General features: G+C 47.2%; 1 protein-coding gene and 1 long non-coding RNA gene across 3 annotated transcripts in view; one reads left to right on the top strand and one right to left on the bottom strand.

Annotated features, from left to right (window-relative positions):
- The window catches only part of LOC138260137 (uncharacterized), a 34,431-nt gene extending 32,312 nt beyond the window's left edge, over positions 1–2,119 (top strand). Inside the window, exons 2-3 of the long non-coding RNA XR_011198814.1 lie at positions 960–1,068; positions 1,966–2,119. This is a non-coding gene — a long non-coding RNA (uncharacterized lncRNA). The remainder of the gene's footprint in view (positions 1–959; positions 1,069–1,965) is intronic.
- Positions 1–17,105, bottom strand: part of SLC25A47 (solute carrier family 25 member 47) — a 101,410-nt gene that overhangs the window by 50,891 nt on the left and 33,414 nt on the right. The window lies entirely within an intron of this gene.

Genomic DNA, 17,105 nt, shown 5'->3' with positions numbered 1-17,105 from the left:
CATGGGGGAGACACAAGTCCCCTGTGGCCTCTGTTGGCTCCCTACAAGCACCCTACTGAGTGCCAGTGGGCACACGCATGCAGTCAAATCATTGAGGCCCACAGTGGGAGTCCAATTCCCCATGGCACCGGCTGGCTCCCCTGCCAGTCCCATTTTGGTGCTGGTGGGAACTGGCTCAGTCTCATTGCTCCTGCCCAGTCAGGAGCAGCATTGCTCTCTGCTCCCGCATGGGCAGGAGTAAAGTTGTGTTTCCTGCACAGAAGAGTGCAGGCAGGGTGTGCAGCTCTATTGGGCCCTGGAGGATAGGTTTCACGGGGTCAATCACAGCCAGCTGTCATGAGACGCATCCTCTAATCCCCCTGGACCTGGGGGTGGGGTCCCTGGGGACTCTAAGGCCCTGATTTACCAGAATCTGGCACATCAGTACTGATGCACCAGATTTCTTGCGCCCCCCCACCCCACTGCCACTGAACAACACCATGGATGTGATGTATTTGCAATATGGTGCACCATGGCGCTCGTTAGGCCAATAGCGGCAACATTTTTGATGCGTTTTTGGTGCTTTGCTCCACTAGCATCAAAAATGTTGACACTAGTGGAGAAAAGTGTAAGGAGGTCCAGTGATTTAAATAGGTGCATCCTTTTAGATCCCTGCTTTGAGCAGGCATTAACAATGATGCCAAAAATGATGCAATAAAATTTTATAGATTTCATTGCACCATTTTCGTGGGTCTCCTAATGCCCGAACATCCCCCTTGCATACATTATGCTTGGCGCAGGCATAATGTGGCGCAAGGGGTCGCAAAGTGGCGCAATGCATGCATTACGCTGAGGAATGTAGACATAATTACTCTGTGATCAAAGTGAATTTGTATAGAGGGATTGTTGATGATAAGGTTTTTCTTTGCAGCTTATGATTCATAAAATAAATAATGTAGTAAGGATGTATTTATTTGCAGGGGAACATCATATCCTTGATACCATGTTTAATTGAATCAGAGACAGAGACTGATTTGAAGGTGGTCCACGGGCCTACAGTGGGAATGGACTGTTCACAATGGATTTAATGTAGGTATCATGTTGAAGTTTGTTGATAAACACTTTTGTTTCTGATTTTCTTTTATTGGATGAAATGCTGGACTGGATCACTAAAGAAGATTCACCATTGCTTCAAGTTCAACCAATTTGTCCCTGGGGATCGGGATCAATACACTTGACAAACCTTACAAGACATCTTTGGTGGGATTAATATATAACAAGGATTCCCCATATGCATATATTTTGGTGCCCTATTGCATGAAGGTACATTCCTGCATGCTTGCGTGCACTGTGACTTTGAAATTGGATGAGGGCATACTCTTACTCTTAAGTTTTTTTAGCTCTTTCCTTCTTCTCTGGTTAATGCTTGGGTGATGCAGTAATGAACTGTTTGACCTTGGTCTTCCATTACTTCTAGACTATGGAATATGATATGATGAATCAACATTATTTCACATTGATTGTTAATGCTTTTTGCCAATATAATTTATAATGGGGAACCATATGACTGTAGTGCAATGTATGGCTTTGGATGAGGATCTACTCTATACCTAATTGTTGTATTTTATTTCTTTCCTTGCACAAGTATTGTCTTTCGAAACAACATGATAAGTTTTTATTGGAAATAATGGTAATTAATAACATGCAATTATGATTATGGCATTTGTGAACTTGGGACAATTTGCAATGTATTTGTTCAATGAAGGGTTGTTCATACGGCCACATTGTCTTCTGATTATTGTTTACAATGAATGAGATGAATGTGTGGTCAGGTGTGGTCGGTAATATGATTATGTACGATTTCATGATTTTGCCCTCATTTTGTTACCTTTTTGGCTTCTATATAATATTGATGAATTCCTATGTTTTTAATGTTTTATCTTGTGGTAATGGCTATGTGTTCTATTTTTATATATTTTTTTGTAGCCCTGAAAAAGTACTTGAACAGGACGAAACGTGTTGGCTACTTGAGGAAGAAGTTTTTTAAATGAAGTTTGAATAAAGAATAGGGAATTCTTCAGGAACTGGGTTTCTTGATGAAGGTGTATTATTATGAAGTTTCAATAAAGAAAAAAGAATTGTTAAGGAACAGAAATCTCTTTTTGAGAATCCCGTCTTCTTGTATGACCTCATTTGGACTTTTTTCATGGTACTAGGAGAACTGAGCAAATAATCGATGTCCCATTGGATGGTTCTTTGTTTTCAAAATTAATGTGCATAACCAAATAGCCTTTGTTGGAGTTGGTGCTTGGGCACTTTTGTGTTTATAGAATTGTCCATTTGCACTTCTGGACTTTCAGTTTCTTATATCTCCAGTTGTAAAATATTTGTACTAATAGAAAAAGCATTTCCACCAGCCCTCACCGGCTTGGGAGTGTTCTTTCCCCATTCCCAGCCTAAAACCATATGTAGTCTTGCCCATTACTGGTGTAAACATGCAGGTTTGTTAGTGTTCGTTACCTTTTGCTGGCTGGCTAACTCTGGAATCCACACAAACCTGCCCTTTTAGCCAGAATCACAAGTAAATTTCACCCTGCTGAAAGAACTTTTGTGACAAGCCAATCAATTTAGGAGAGCAAACTTACATTCTGTAAATAAGAAATGTGTACTAGCAGGTCAAAATGAGGTCATGTTATGTTAAGTTAATTTATCAAGCGGACAACCTCGAGTTGTTTCTTGGCACTAATGAATAAGAGCATTGAAACAGCCAAAATGAAGAACAGAAAAGTTATTCCAGGAAGGGAAAGCGTGACCAAAAAGCCATGTTTTTAGAAGAGGTCTGAACATTAGTAGAGATGTTTCCAGGTAGAGAGAGAGAGAGTTCCAAAGTGTTGATGCAGAAACAGACAAACTTCAACCACCAATCCTCTTCTTTGGAAACCTAGGATCTATTAATAATTAGCCAATGTTGAGATAAGGGTCCTACTAGAGCACTATCTTTTAAATTGATTAGTGATGAAGGCAGGAGAGTCACTAGAGAGTGATCTGTGTACAAGTCAAAAGGGAATTGAAATTGATCAGTTGTTCACTAGGGGGGCAATGGAGTTGCCCAAGGGTGAAAATAGCACTAGCAGTATGTGGAGCATCGATAAATAAGTGAGCAGGCATGTTTTGATTACTTGTAACTTTTGGCAGAAAAATTTAGCAAGTGCTAGATAGAAAGAAAGAAATGTCATAATCAAGGTGAGAACCTATATGAGCACCAACAGCCCGGTGTTTGCTCTCAAAAGTAAAAAAGTGAGGGATTTTATCTGCGTTCTATAGTATAATGAGTAGGAGGAAACTCCTGAGCTAACGGGTCTGATAGGGATGGGTGGCAGTCCAACCTAATGCAGATTCTTTACTGACTTTAATGGGAGGGGTTGGGAAGTCATTTCAGCGGGCAATACATAATGCACAAATGTCTGAGTCCATTGGCAATCAAGATCTCAGTCTTGTCAGTACTATCTTTTATCAACTTCCCATCCACTGCCAGATGAAGCAAACAAAATGTTGGAATTCGGAGTGGGAAGACAGATCCTTATTTAGGCACAGCAAAAGGTGATGTATTACCATACATGGAGAATATAGTGCCCCACTGGCCAGTGGACAGCTACATGTTGAACCGATAAGGGGAAAGTATAGAATCTCGAAAAACTCCACAAATGACTTAGAGCCTTTTTCGCTAAATGGAGGGCTAATTTTGTTGCTGGAGTTTGATTGGCCAAGAAAGATTCAAACCATCTGATATCAGAGCCTCAAAACCCTCGCTCTAAGTACATTTGTTTTCTTGTGTCTATGAAGAAACCAATATATCAATAATTGTTGGTTTATAGGTGCCTTCAGGCACATTTTATTTTGCCAAGGAACGGAGGCTTTAAAGATTTCCCCAAGGGGACTATTGTTTTTTTAATTAGTTTATTAGTTTATGAACATTAGTTTATGCCCTGGTTTCCAGTAATACCGAGTTGCCCCATAATATTTTTTTAGGGATTCTTTATACAATTGCAGACAGAATGCATAGGACACATGGCTTGACATTTTACACTAGGAAGTATAGGATATATTTCCTACCTCAGTCGATGTAAGGTTCTATTGCACTATAATAAAGGTGCAGAATGCAGTACACACAGAAGTGCCAAAGCATCATTTTCAAATGATTGTTTATGTGCTGGAAGGGACACCTTCATGCACATAAACAATCATGTCTGGCATTTTTGCTCTTTCTATGTGTGCTGCAGGATGCAGCACACATTGAAAAGGCAAAAAACAAGGAGTAATAAAAGTATTCCTCCTCAATGTGCCTTGCTCATACCACACTTGGGGTGGCGTTAAATTTTGGCAGTGCCTCAGGTGTACGAAAATGTATAAATCTAAGGCAGCGTCAAAATGCAATGGGTGGGTGTGGCATGCCCACAGCAACCCCCATTGCACGCCCCTGCCACACAAAGGGCTGTGTGTGAAGGGGTCATATTTACAAGGTGGCATTAAGCCACAAAAAGTGTTAGGGCCTCATAAAGAGGGCCGGCTTTAGGGTGGTGCGAGCAGTGCCCTAGATTGGGGGGCGCTGACCCAAGGGGGGGCGCTGTGTTTAGCAATGACTTATAAAACTTGTGATTTAAAAGCACCTGCTGAAAAGTTCCTTGTGAGTCCAGCCTTCAGGAAACAATTAAAATGTCAAGATACATCTTGTGATTAATGTTCCTGCTAGGGAGAGAGACAGGGTTTTTGTCTACCGGCAGCTTTGACTCGCCCTAAAGTAGCGTAGAGGGTTAATATGCCTGCTGCAAACAACAGAACTAGATTTTATGTGGAAAGCTGAATGTATTGGTAAAGCCAGCCTTTACACGCGCTTTAAAACAAATGAATGCATGTAAAAAGGGGACAATGGAGAGATGAGGGGCACATTTGCGGGATCCTAGTGAGTGAATCCAAGGAGGTGGTCATGGGGTGGGGGGGTGCCAAAAAAGACTGTCGCACAGGGCGCCACCAGCACTAAAGCTGGCCCTGCTCATAGATATGCCCCGGAATGCCCAGACACACTACTGACAGAAGGGGCGCTTTCAGTTACATGCCAGACCTATTGGCATTGCCAGTGTTTATTTAAATTGCACAAGCTTCCTCAATTTACGAAGGACTGAAGGGCTGGCATGCCTGAGATTATCTCCCAAGATGTAAATTAGTTTGATAATGCGATGCATACAGTTGTAAATTGCCGGTACCTTAGAGTCAACGGGGTTTGTGAGCTTAAGAAATGCCATAGCGCCAAATGAGGTCAAGTATGATGAAGGAGCAACACTGATGTCTGTTGGGTTTCAAAATGATAAGGTGAAAACTTTTCAGTTGGATAGGGACCCGAGTGGGTAAGGATGACAGCCCCTTCAGAGCAGTAATCGGGGTTCGCTGCAAGCATTCAACTAAAGAAAAGGAGACACATGAGCATTTATCTATTGTTTAAATTATTATAGCACCTTTTGCCAAAGTGCTTCTCATAAAATAACATTAAAAGAAAAAATACAAAGAGATGGTGAATGTCTAAAAAAGATAAGAAGATATTCTCACTCTGCCACCATCAGCAGGTGTTCTGTTAAAGGTTTCCTGAAGGCAGGGAGAGTAGGAGCGGGATGCAAAGCGGTAACGTGTGAGCAGTGTAAAAGAACAGAAGCGAGAAGAGGCACTAGGAGTCTGTGAGACAGAAAGATGGAATAGCGAACCAGAAGAAAGAGAGTGAGAAGGTATGCATGAAGGCACTAAAGATGATAGGTAAGGTGGAGCAAGCGAGTGTAGACCATAATGGATCTCAGATGACCATCAACGCTGAGCCTGGGAGGGAGAAGTAGCCAGACAGAGGACCTTTGAAGAGACTGAAGCGGAGTGAGGGGATATGTAGGTAAACCAATGTAACATGAAAAGCAATACTTCTTACGAGAAAAACAATACATCGAAGAAGTAGTTTTAGAGAATAAAAAGGAAGAAAAGATTTGATTTTACGCTACAGTCAGACAGCCAGTTATTGACCACAAGTGAGAGTTGCTCTGAATAACTCAATGACGAGTTGAAGAAGAATCCATTGTTTCTAGCTGAAGGAGAGAAAGGGATGGGAAGAGGAAAAAGTGACAGCAGAGAGACAGGCAGTTATCTGATTTCGAAGTGAATTAATGAAGGAAGAGAAGGAGAAATAAATCTGATAATTGTAAGCATAAAAGTATATGCTAGAGTGAAAGGAATAGTTATTGGAAGTTAGAGAAGTGTTATAGGTAGAGAACAGAAACAGGCAAAGCAAGCACAGAGCCTTGGGCAATACCCTAGAGCACTGGCTAGGAGGAGGATACCATCCATCGCAGGAAACCCAGAAGGAGCATTCAGGTAGATAATATCAAAACCACTGAAGAACAGTATCAGAAACCCTAGATTTAGAGAGTCGTTAAGAATGGAATGATCCACAGTGTCAAAAGCAGCAAGAGGGTCAAGAAGGGGAAGAATATATGACTGTTTACTGTGGTGAGCACGAAGTATGTTTAAACAGAAGAGATGGGATGATTGGTGTGAAGGAAGGAAAAGAGTTGAGAAAAGACAACCACATATGTTATTTGTAAAGGGTGCACAGTTTACACTAGTGGGGTGGCTAAAGGATCAGTGGAAGATTCAGTAGATTTTGCTCTAGATGGGTAGGAATGAGCATCCAATTCTAAGATGTCCGGGAGCTAGAGTTCAAGGAAGATGAAGAAGATACATGAGGAGGAGAAGTAAAATCTGGAAAAAGAAAAGAGATAGCTTGTTGAGCTGAGGAAAAAGTAGTACAGGTGCTAGACATTTTTAAAGTAAAATGCATAGCCAGCAGATATGTGAAAAGATTGAGAAGAGGGGTATGGAGTGTGCGGAAAGAGCAGATGATGAAATATGGTAAATAGTCTCCAAGGTTCATAATGTTGCTTGGCAGTGAGCGTCTGAAAGAAGTGTTCCTTGGCAGATTTAAGTTGAGAGCCAAAGTTCTAGTGAGAAAGAGGAAACAAGTTAGGAAAAATTAGTCCTATGCTTAAGCCATAGACATTGAAATTGACAGGTAATTTTACGAATAGCAGCAATTTCATGATATATCCATGGTTGAGGAGACTTTGTCATAGGTTTGAAAGGCTTATGAGGAGCATGAATATTAAGACTATTGAAGAGAGCAGAGAACACGAAAGAGGTAGTTTAGTCAAAGATTAGGGAGGACACAAAGTCCCAAGAATGTGAAGTATCATAGAGCAAGGCTGACACCTGATTATAAGAAAGATTGGAAGAAAGGTTGCACTGATCATGCCAGAAAAAATAATAGTAATAGATATATGTATGCGCCATTTGTAGCACAAAGTCAGGGCTTCTAAAAGAGATAACTAGCATGAAGGATATATACGTAATATCTGGATAAATTGTGTAACAAGATGAAGGCCGGTTTCCTCCTCATGAATGGAATCAAAACTGAAATTCTTGTGATTCAGGGAGCACAATCAGAGTTATTACCATTTGATGATACCCCATCCTTCGAATGCCTTCACTCACTGCATCAAAAGTTAGGAATGTGAGGGTTCTTTTCGACTTCTAGCTCTCATTCATTCCCCAAATTAACCACAGGATCAAAGGTATCAAACTCCACCCTTCCTTACTCAAGAAAATCTGATGTCCATTATGCGCTCACAAAACAAAGGTTTTGTTTATGGCGCAAAGAAACGCAAAGCATTGCATTTCTTATAAAAGCCTATGGGCGCAACGTACGATTGCCAGAAAGAAGTGCCCACGTAGCCCTCAGTAAATAACCACCAGACTTTACAACTCTTAGAAAAGTTCCATGCCATGGTTCCCGTCCTCCCCTATGCAAGTAGAACTCTTATAAACACAGCTAGGTGCTATTCCTGCTCACCTAAGCACAGTTGATGAGGCGTAGACCTGATTTTGAGGTGACTTTTTGTGGATTGTGTCTGCCATCACCTTAGTCATACCTGTAGCATCTTTCAGTGAAAAAACAGACCCCTTTCAGCATTTCTCTGTTACCCTTCCATCGTGTATATCTAGAACTCTGGCTCACCAAGGCAAACATTTTGTTTCTTTATATTTTATGAGCTACGAGTTCCTATACCAGAGTGATGTTTTCCACTGGCTGTCAGGAAAATGGGTTTGAAGTTCGTAAAAGTAAACACTCCTTTAATATAAATGTATTGTTTATCCTGCGCTACTGCCATGTCTAACCGCTGTAAATACCAGTAGGTAATATAACTCAGTATACAGTACACAGGCCCTCATTATGACATTGGCGGTGAGTGAAAAATTGGCGTTAATACCGCCAACAGGCTGGTGGTAACTACCGCCAAATTATGACCATGGTGGTGATATCTCCCATAGACAGCCAATGCACCACACCAACCGTCAGGGCGTTAACACCACTGACCACGGCAGTAGCCGTCAACAGCCAGATGGAAGATGGAAGTACCGCCCACCATATCATGACCCAGGAAAGTGCCACGATTTACGGGGTGGTACCAACGCCATCAAAAGCCTGGCGGAAACAGAACACAGAAGATCAAAGACTCACCATCAGAGACACATGGAAGAACAACGCCGCCATGGAACCAGAACTGCAAGTCTTCCCGATGCTCATCTATGCCATGCTCCACCTGGAGCACCAACGCCGACAATAAGTACAGCCACCTAGCACACAAGGGAGGGAGGGAGGAAAACGAGAGTGACACACACACGCACAACACACACCCAACAAACACACCATACACACAACCAACTGCAGACAAAAATAATGGCACACAACCCACGGCATAATAATGCAAGGACAAAAATAATGCAGTAATGAGAATGTACTGATTGTGAACAGTTACCAAAAGAACCAATTGTCGAAAAACAGATATGTACAAATGTAAACAAAGGACCAATGCCCAGTCCAAAGTTCTAAGGGCCCTAATAGCCACAGGGCACAGTCCAATGCCCAACTCGAATCCTAACTTCATCCGGATAGAACAGTGCAGGGGCATCAGTTTGCAAATGGGCAGGCACCTCAGGGGGATGGGGGTCGGGGCACCTCAGCCGAATACAGGCACAAGTCCACTGGTTCTGGAGGGGGCTCCATGCCCATTTCTCTGTGCTGGGAAGTGCAAGGCCAGAGTCTCTGGAGTGGGTGACTTTCCTACTGGTTCAGGAGGGGACTCCATGCCCATTATCCATTGCTGGGGAGTGCAAGGCCACAGACTCTGGAGAGGCTGACTTTCCTACTGGTTCCGGAGGTGGCTCCATGCCCATTTCTCTGTGTTTGGGAGTGCAAGGCCACAGTCTCTGGAATAGGTGACTTTCCCACTGGTTCTGGATGGGGCTCTATGCCCATTATCCTTTGCTGGGGAGTGCAAGGTCACAGTCTCTCAGGTGGGGAACATGCCCACTGCTTCTGCAGGGGGTCCCTTGAACAGCAGTCCCTGGAGGGTGGCCTACATGGCTTCCGCTGATGGTGAGGGCTGCACTGTGTCATCTCGAGGTGAGGGCTCCACTGGGTCAGCAGGTAAGGTGCCTCCTGTACAGCCTCGGCTGGAGGTGAGAGCTGCACTGTCTCAGCAGGTGAAGGTGCCTCATGGGCAGCCTCTGCACTGTGTCATCTGGAGGTGAGGGCTCCACTGGGTCAGCAGGTAAGGTGCCTCCTGCACTTCCTCAGCTGGCAGTGAGAGCTCTGTGACAACTGGTGGTGGTGGTGGTGGTGGTGTCACCCTGACAGCCTCTGCTGGAGGTGAGGGCTGCACTGTGTCAGCAAGTGAAGGTGCCTCCTGGGCAGCCTCTGCTGGAGGTGAGGGCTACACTGTGTCAGCAGGTGAAGGTGCGTCCTGGCAGCCTCTGCAGGAGGAGTAGGCTGCACTTCCTCAGCTGGCGGTGAGGGCTCCATGACCACTGGTGGTGGTGTCACCCAGACAGCCTCTGCTGGAGTCGAGGGCTTCTTTCCCTTCATGGCAGGAGGTGTTGCATCCTTATCCTTCCTGGCAGGGGTTGAGGGCTTCTTCCCCTTCATGGCAGGATGTGCGGGCTCCTTCCCCTCATGGCAGGAGGTTTGGGATCCTTAACCTTCCTGGCTGGTGGAGTGGGATCCCTCACTGGCTTTCCACCATGACTAGGTGGTGCCACCACTGTCTGTGTGGACTGTTTGGCTGAGGTGCTGGGCTGGGTCGTTGGGACCCTGCTCTTACAGGCAGGACGGGGGTAGGGGGAAGGAAGAGGTCTAGTTGGGCAAGGAAAAGCTTCTTAGGGACAGTGGGGCGGGATGAGGGAGAAGGGATAGGAGTGGAGGTTGAGGGAGTACTTGTTGGAGGTGTATGTCTACTGGACCTGGGTGCAGGTGCATGGGCAGTGTGCTGATGTGGGGTGGATGGCTGTTGGGTGTCTGAGTGCCTGCGTTTGTGTCCTTTAGAGGGGGAGGACAGACAGGGTGGGAGAGGACACGTGGATGGATGTAGTGGAGGTGTCTGCTAGTGAGGTGTGTGTGCTGCTTGGTGTGGTGATGGTGGTGGTGGATATTGATGCAGTGCATGCAGGTGTGAGTGTGGACGTGACTGTGAGGGAGGTGGAGGAGGAGAGGGAGACAGTGGATATGGTTGTGTCTGCAACTGTCTGGTATTTGTGTGAGTGCTTGTGGAATGAAGAGTGGTGCCTGTGTTTGACTGTACCACTCTTGTGTGTTGTCTTGAGTGCATGCTCGTCTGCATGTGTGCATGGGATGGGTTGAGAGTGAGGAGACTGGGGCTGGGAAGTGGTAGCTGGAGGGGGGACAGTAGGAACAGGGACAATGGCTGCCATCAGAGAGGAGGCTAGAGCCTGAATCGATCTCCGTTAAGACGCCAATCCACTGTGGATGGCCTCCAAGAATGCATTGCATTGCTGCATCTGGGATGCCTGCCCCTGGATGGCATTCACAATGGTTGAATGCCCTACAGAGATGGATTTCAGGAGGTCAATAGCCTCCTCGCTCAGGGCAGCAGGGCTCACTGGGGCAGGGCCTGAGGTGCATTGGGTGAAGGAGATGCCCACCCTCCTGGGTGAGTGGGCACAGGAAAATCACTGAGGGGCTACTGGGAAGGCGGTGCTGGTACGGGGGTGGCAGCTGTACCTGCAGGAGCTTCCATCGGAGGCGGTATCTGAGTTTGTGTTTTCGCCTCCTGTCTCCGCCGTGGTGCTCCACTCGCCCTCAGTCCCACTGGTTCCCTTGGCGTCGGTGGACTCTACCTCCAGGGTCCTGTGGGATCTAGCTCCCTCTGTCGCCGGCGCACATGCTCCTCTGCCAGATGATGCTAATGCACACATGGACAGGATGACAGAAGAAAAAAGGGGTGAGAGAGAGAAAGGAAACACGGGGTCAATTACTGCACCAACACCACCGTTGGCATACACAGCGCCGTCACACACAGGGATCAGGACTGAGCACTGTGCATTGCACTGCCAGTGATTTGACTAGATGCCACAGCAAGATGAGGGCCACACACACCCAACTGCACCCCTCCTGGTACCCACAAAGCCCTGACTGACATGGAATGCTAAAAGCTAGGTTACCTGCATTTGCCATACACCCATCACCTTGAGCTAGATCACGCTGCAATGTCTGACCTGGCATTAAGGGGAACCCACTGACTCACACCCTCCACCTGGATCCCATGCAACCTACCAATTATTGTAGTAATGCCCACTCTAGTCACCCCCTTGTAGCTGCTGTGATGCCCTCAAGTGCCCATCCAGCTCTGGGTATGCCACGGCCAGTATGCGGGCCATCGGGGGGCATCAGGTTCCGACGGGCACCCCTTCCTCGTTGCGAGGCCATCCCCAGCTGGGCCTCCACAGTCTTCCGTGCCCTCGTCTCAGGTCATCCCACTGTTTCCAACAGTGGGTGCTCCGCCTGCCATAGACCCCCAGGGTCCACACGTCCTTGGTGGTGGCACACCATCATCCCTTCTTTTGATGGGTGCTGACCTGCAGAGGTAATAGAGACAGCAAGACACCATTACACATACATTCCAGCCTGTCAAACATATGGCTCACCAGACCTGTTTCCATCATCATTGGCACACACATCGCCCGGCGCACACCATGTACACCACCACAAGACATCCCCTCCTGATGACACAATGCTTGCACACACATCTCCCTGTATCCTTCGCACATGCATCGTATCCAAGGTGTACTCACCTGTTGGTCTGGAGGCCCATACAGCAGTCCGTACTGGGGTAGGACCCCATCCACCAATCGCTCCAACTCCTCCGCAGTGAAGGCAGGGGCCCTTTCCCTGGTCACACGGGCCATGGTAGGTTCCAGACACAGATCACAGCAGCACACGCAGTGTATGTGTTCTCCTCTTGAAGGTCAGGAAACAAGTGAGGAATCTGATGGAAAATGGCGGTCACGCCAGTGAAGGTGTACACCCTCACTGCCGGCGCTGATCCCCATTGGCCACTGTACACCATAGAGCCCCATATTATCCAATGAGGAATTGCACAGCAGTGCAAGACCGCCTTCCGCTATGACACCCAACGTCCGCGAAGTTACCTCACTTCCACCTGTCCCTACATACAGGACAGGCGGTCGCCATTTCATGGTGGTGGACAATGATCATATCAACCTTAACTGCGTCACAGCCTAGATTAGAACATACCTTGCCATTCCCACAGTCCCATCTCATAAATGCACTATGTGCACTGAGGTTATGGTTCCATTGTTCAAATTGTTACAGCCTCATCACTCTTGTGTCCCTTAGTTATCTAGCCCGCGGATGAATAGGAGGAGGAGACAAATCCCCATGTACAGACCTCTAGTGGACTTGGCTACACTGGAGGACAGGCACATTATACTCATCTATAGACAGGACAGGGCCACAATCACAGAGCTGTGTGCCCAATCTGAGCCTGACCTCATATTTGCTATCCGTCATCCGACTGGGATCCCCCCTCTTGTGCAAGTGCTATCAGTGCTCCATTTCCTGGCAACTGGTGCTTTCCAAACAACAGTGGGCTTGGCAGGAGGAATGTCACAGCCAATGTTTTCAATCGTGCTGGCAAGAGTTTTGTCTGTCCTGGTGAAACACATGTGCAGCTACATAGCTTTCCCCCACACGGAAGATCCGGCCACCGTGAGGGCCGGATTCTATGCAATGGGACATATCCCCAATATTGTTGGGGCAATTGACGGGACATATTGCGTTAATCCCCCGCCAGAATGAACAGGTGTTCAGGAATCGGGAGAGTTTCCACTCACTGAATGTGCAACTGGAGTGCCTGGTGTACCAGTACATCTCCCACGTCACTGCTAAGTATCCTGGGTCGGTGCATGACACCTTTGTCCTGAGGAATAGCAGCATCCCAAATGTGATGGCCCAACTACAGATTCACAGGGTGTGGCTAATAGGTGAGCTATGGTCCCCACCCACTGTATGTTAGTGTATGCCTTCAGGTGTTATCCCTATAGCATTGTGTGAGGCTAAATGTTGTCCCTCAATACTTGCAGGTGACTCTGGCTACCCAAACCTATCGTGGCTGCTGACCCCTGTGAGGACTGCCACAACAGGGGCAGAGGAACGTTATAATGAGGCAAATGGGTGAACCAGAAGGATAATCGAGAGGACCTTCCGGCTCCTGAAGACCAGGTTCAGGTGCCTCTATCTGACAGGTGGATCCCTGTGCTACTCACCCGGGAAGGTCTGCCAGATAGTAGTGGCATGCTGCATGTTGAACAGCCTGGCCCTCAGATGGCATTTACCTTTTCTGCAGGAGGAGACGACTAGAGATGCCCTTGTGGCAGTAGTGGACCCTGAGGACAGTGAGGATGAGGAGGATGAGGACAACCGAACATCAGATATATGTCAATATGTCCAATGAAACACAGGTGAGAGAGTGCAACTGACCATTCCTCTGACCATTGATGTTTTCTGTGTGGCTGTAGCATGATGGCATTAACTTCCATTGCATCTCACCTTACTGTTACCTATGGCTTGTCATTTTACAGATGTTGGTGAGATAACAACTGTGTACTGATGTGATGACTACAGACCGCTACAGGTCATTATTTCTATGTTCTCACAGTGTTCAGATCATTTGTACTAGATGTGACTGTTTCCATAAATGCACATTTTCAACACATAAAATAATAGTAGTCAAGTTGTGTTCAAGGGTGTTTATTGTAGTGCTATGAAAATGAGGGAAAAGTGCAATGGAATGGAGTGATGATGAAGGAAAGTCCAGGGTATTGTTCCAGTCTGTGTGTGGCACAGGTCCAGTGTCCAAGGGGCCATAGGAAGGGGAGCAAAGGCAGTTCAAAGTGGACAAGGTGACAGTGTGGGACACAAGGGAGACAATCAGGAGAGTCTCATTGCCTAGCGGTGGCCTTGGCAAGTGTCTCTGGCTTCTGTCTGGGTCGCAGGGAACGTTTGCGGGGTGGTTCACCTTCTGCAGGGGGAGGGGTGCTGGTGGCCTGTAGATCCTGTGGTGGGGTCTCCTGCCCACTAGCTGCAGCGAAAGTGGAGGGCTGGTCAATGGACTGGCTAGTGGTAGGGGCCTGCTGGTTTGCTGTTGCTTCCCTCAGGATGTTGGCCATATCTGCCAGCACTCCTGCTATGAAGATCAAGGTGGTGTTGATGCCTGCAAGTCCTCCGTGATCCCCTGATATTGTTCCTCCTGCAGCTGCCTGTTCTCCTGCACATTGTCAAGGATCTGGCCCATTGTGCCCTTTGAATGTTTGTAGACTCCCAGGATCTCAGTGAGTGCCTCCTGGAGAGTCGGTTCCCTGGCCCTGTCTTCCCCCTGGCACACAGCGGTCCTCCCAGTGTCCCTGTTGCCCTATGCCTCTGTCCCCTGAATGGTGTGCCCACTGCCACTGACCCCAGGTCCCGGATTGTCTTGGGGGCGAGGTGTGGACTTGGGTCCCTGTACAGGTGGCACACTGCTGATTGACGTGTCCTGGGGACAGAGGTGTGGGTGCGGTGGGTGGGTGATGCGGTGTTGGATACTGATGGGAGAGGCTCTGTAGTGGACTGTGGATGGGTTGGGGTGACCGACTGTCCAGTGGTCCCTGGTGGGCCAGGTTGGTTGTCCAGATCCTGAAGTCCAGAGTTACTGCCATCACTGGGGGCATCTTCTGTTGGGGGACTGGATAGTCGTGGCACCTCCTCTCACTCTGGGATTGGCTAGGGCACCTGTGGGGATGTAAGTGATATATTATGCTTCATGTCTGTGACATATTGTACATCCCTGGCTTCCTCTGTATCGCTGCTGTTGCCCTGCCACCTTTGTGTATGGTGATGTATTGTGGGATTATTAGTTTCCCTATGCTGTGCATGCTTTAGTGATTGGTACCCATGCCGGGCTGGGAGGGCTGTCCATGCATTTGTATAGCATGCAGGATTTGGCATTGGGGTTAGTCAGATGTGTAGGTGCAGTGTGTGGGATGGAGTGGAGTGATGGGAGTGAGGGTGAGGAGGTGTGATTGCATGCAGGTATGGGGGGTGATAAGTGGTAAATGTTGACGTACCAGTGTTCAGTCCTCCAGCTACTCCAGTGAGTCCCTCAGGATGCAGTAATGCCAAGACTTACTCCTCCCATGCTGTGAGCTGTGGGGAAGGAGGTGAGGGTCCACTACCAGTCCTCTGTATGGTGAACTGGTGCCTTGCTGCCACGGAACGTACCATCCCCCATAGGTTGTTCCACCTCTTCTTGCTGTCGTCCCTTGTTCTTGCATGCTGTCCTAAGCCATTCACCCTGTCCACGATTCTCCGCCATAGCTCAATCTTCCTAGCAATGGATATTTGCTGTACAGGTGCTCCAAACAGCTGTGGCTCTACCCTGACTATTTCCTCCACCATGACGCGCAACTCCTCATCTGTGAAACGGGGGTGCCTTAGTGGGGACATGGGTGTTGTGTGGTGTGTGTTGGTGAGAGTGTGTTGGGTAATGTGGTGGGGTGTGTGTTGCTGGGTGCGTGAGTGATGTAAGGGTGTATGTGGTGTGTGTGTCTAGTTGTCTCTGTGCTGTTTTTGTCAATTTCCTGGCAGTAATTGTTGTTTATAAAGAGTTGTGTGTAATGTTGGTGTGTGTTTTATGGTGCTGTGGGTGGGTGGGTGAAGTGTATGTATGAGTGTCAGGTATGTGTTTTTAGTATTGGCCAATGTAGTGTTGTTTTGTATGTGGGTGTCCATTCTGAGCGCGGCTGTATGTACCGCCAATGGTTTACCGCCATTGAATGTCCCCCTTGGTGATCAGTGGGTCATGTGGTGGGCGTTGCTTTGTTGGTGTAACGGAATGGGTGTTGGTACCGCCACTTTAGCACTGACCTTTGGGCTGTGAGATTTGTATATGTGACTGTATTCTTTCGGATTGGTGTGTGTGTGTCATAAGATGGGGAACGGATATCCGCCACCGCGGCGGTATGTTGGAGGCCGTCACCATGGCAGTAAGTGGGATTTATCGCCAAAGTCATAATGAGGGCCATAATGTGGGGCTTCACAGGGACTGAGGGGTCTGTCTATCTTGTAGGAATTCTTACAAGTTAATCGATTCCCGTGTTTTTTCGGCGCTGAATGTTCAGTGCACTCAGATATCCTGCCTCGTCCTCCACTCTCCCTTTCCAAACTGCATACCTTTAATGACATCTTTCTGCCGCAGTGCAATGTCTAGAACCAGAATAAAACAAACGTTTATGGCAGCATACACAGGCAAGAGAAAAAAACAAAAATTCCTTTTTTAGGGTGACAGACAGGGAAGATTGGGTTGGTGGTGTTTCAACTCAACGCACGTGGGAGGAGTGGTCTGTTGGGGTTGGGAATGTCACCTTCTTTCTCATCAGTGGACTGAATTTTATTGGATGATGCAGTGAAGGTCTTGTACATTGTTTGTAGTTTAATGCTGAGCTAAGCAGAGCATCTGAGCCTGGCTGAAAGCAAATATTTACAGGGGTACGACAAAAGTGCCAATTTGAGAGTGTCAGCTTTATAGCTGCAGGGTGTTAGGCCACGCATAGTGAGACACCAAAGCATCACTGTATCCTGCATTCTCGGAAAGGCTGAATGTGATTCAATAGAAAAAATGATTTAA

The sequence above is a fragment of the Pleurodeles waltl genome, chromosome 9, assembly GCF_031143425.1.
Source record: "Pleurodeles waltl isolate 20211129_DDA chromosome 9, aPleWal1.hap1.20221129, whole genome shotgun sequence".
NCBI lineage: Eukaryota > Metazoa > Chordata > Amphibia > Caudata > Salamandridae > Pleurodeles > Pleurodeles waltl.
This window is presented reverse-complemented; position numbering and strand designations above follow the sequence as displayed.